This window comes from Pinus tabuliformis, chromosome 1_1 (genome assembly GCF_031772625.1).
Source record: "Pinus tabuliformis cultivar Carrire ecotype Pingquan chromosome 1_1, CPIR1, whole genome shotgun sequence".
Classification (NCBI taxonomy): Eukaryota; Viridiplantae; Streptophyta; class Pinopsida; order Pinales; family Pinaceae; genus Pinus; species Pinus tabuliformis.
Genome location: NC_142297.1, coordinates 31,265,505 through 31,268,336, shown reverse-complemented (window position 1 = coordinate 31,268,336; position 2,832 = coordinate 31,265,505).

The following is a 2,832-nucleotide window of genomic DNA, read 5'->3' as shown; positions in this document are numbered from 1 at the left end:
TGTCTAGAGGTCTAGGTTAGAGACGTGTTCCGGCGTCTTTAAACATAGTCACTGTTGTTTCACATTACGGTTGGGTGATTCCTCCTTCTATGACTCGATAGTGGTCTAACACGGACTGTGCTCCCACGTACCGTCGCGTATATAGGGAGACCCCACTAGGCTTTTATCCTTGATCCATAGGAAGCCGAGTCTGCCGCCTTACGATTCGCAATGCAGTGAACACAGCATTCACGAAGATTGACCACCCGTACCCTAAAAAGTATTCTGTGGTTTTGCGAAAAGTCCGGCACACCTTTTACCTAGAATCTCTAGAGCAGTCACTTTTGATCCTTTTCGGACTCCCTAAATGAAAAGGTGTAAGTGAGCGTCTTGTCACTTCGTGCTCATTAAATATTCGAAGGAGACTGGAGTCATCTTTTCGTCCTTTTCTCGACTCTTGAAACATGAAAAGGTCAAGTCTAATTCCAATGTCTTAAAAAAAAATTTCGGCTACGATAACATTTCCTGTTAGATCTTGTGTGCGCTAGTTTGAGTAGGGTTGTCTATCATTAGTTTCCTTTAGGTTTTCTAAGGGGTCTTGTCACCCTGGCTGACCCGTCAACTCCCGGTCCAAGTGATCAGGGTTCTCCATCTTCTGTTGCTCCAGAGGTACCAGTTGTAAGCGGTACTCTTCCCATTGTTCCGAGTATCCAGCCTATCAACGTACGTGCCCCAGGCGACGAAGATTATATAGAAGATTGGAATCCTATCTGGGAGCCCGATTATACCCCTCGTACCCCTCGTACTCCTCTCGGTATGTCGTCTCCGATGTCTACTTCCCCTATGGATGAGACAGCTTCCAGCACCGGTGAGACACCCGTGGTCACAGACATCGGGACCCCGATCCCGGCTTCCTCTCCCCTCCCTCCACGATATCAATCACTGAGGGATAGGTATGCCGCTAGAACGACTTCTACAACTATATGGGATCCTAGTCTTGCTGCCTCCACCGGGCCTTTTGTTTCGCAGCCCCTTAGTACACCCCTTACGACAGGGCTTAACACGCCCGTCACCTCAGTTCCCACTCAACCTACTGTCTATGTAGCACGTTCGACTCCGGTCGTCAGTGTTGTACTGGTTTCCTCGTCTGAAATCCCTCAAGCTGGTTCCTTTGTTGGTGGAATTCCAGGATCAGGGCCGTATGATGCTTATGGGGAACCCATAACAGACCCGGATTACGAAGGTCCCTTCTTTTTCTATGATGAAAACGGTGAGTTCCTTGAGAGCGTCTCAGGCCTCCCTCATCGCCCTTTCGAAGAAAACGAGGAACCCTTGAATATCACGTACGATTACGCTACTCATATGTTCAAAGGGAATCAGGATCCTCCCAGGCAGCCCATAGGACCTCCCAATCAAGGTCAGCCATTCTATGTGCAAACCCCTCAAGGGCAACCACTTTATGGCCCGCCTTACCCAGGACAATCTGGGGGCCCACAGGGACAACCCTACCAGGGACAACCCTCGGCCATTGGAGGTCCGTCGTATTCATATCAAGGTCAACCTACTGGGTATCCAGGGCAACCTGGTACTCAGCAAGGTTACCCGACTGGACAAACCGGGCAGCCTTACGTTCAGCAAGGCCAACCCGGTTTCCAGCAAGGGTACCCATCTGGACAAACTGGGTCAGCTTATAATCCTCAAAATCAACCAGCAATCCAGCAGGGATACCCTCTTGGGCAAGGTGGGCAACCCTATGTTCAACAGGGTCAACCCACTGCTCAATCCATGAATCCTTCTGGGCAAGGGGGGCAACCTGCTATACAGCAAGGCCAACCCTCTGCTCAGCCTATGCACCAAGGAGGGCAGCCTGCTATGCAGCAAGCCCAGCCCTCTGCTCAGTCTGGTCACCCTGGGGGGCAAACGGGCCAACCTTCTATGCAACAAGGTCAACCCGCTGTCCGCCCTAATCGTCCAGCTGGACAAGCTGGCCAACCTCGGCGTCAACCAGCTATCCAGCCAGCTCAGTCATCCGTTCCGCAAAGACCACCCTTGGTGGCGCATGGACAACCTGGCGCCCAGCAAGTTTATCCTGCTAGCCAACCAGGCCCATCTCAAATCCAACCAAGTCAACCTTCGGGACAGATGGTTCAACCTCAGCCAGTTCAAGGACATTACCCTGGGCCTCAAACTCAAACAGGTTATCAGCCTCCTTACCAAACGCAGCCTGCCTATCAGGCTCCGTATGGGGCCCAGCAACCATATGGCTACCAGCAACCCCAGGGGCAGAATCAATTTGCTCCTTATCAAAATTATCAACAACCACAGGTCACTCCTGACCAAAACTATCAATATGGTGCACCTGCGGGCCAAGCTGCTAATACATGGGGTGCTGGGGGGCAGTATCAGGGTCAATCGTCTACGTATGGACAAAATCCGTATGGACAGAACCCCTCTGGACAAGGACCCTACGCGCCCGGCTCTTTTGGGCCAGGCCCGTCGGGACAAGGTCCTTATGCGCCTGGCCCTTTTGGGCCAGGCCCGTCGGGACAAAGTTCTTATGCTCCAGGCCCTTTCGGGCCAGGTCCATCTGGACAAGATCCTTGGGGGAAACCACCATCTGGTTGGAACCCTAATACTGCTTCGAACCCTTAGCCTCGGATGTCCTTTAATCCTCAGCTGCCATTTTTAGCGACGTTGGAACTTCCGGATGTGTCCAAGTTAACAAATGATCCCATTTTGCATAATCCATATTGGCTGCCGGTTCCAACTAAAATACCTGGTGATTGTCCAAAGTTTGACGGTAAGGCAGGAGAGGATCCTCAAGCACATGTTATGACTTATCATCTTTGGTGT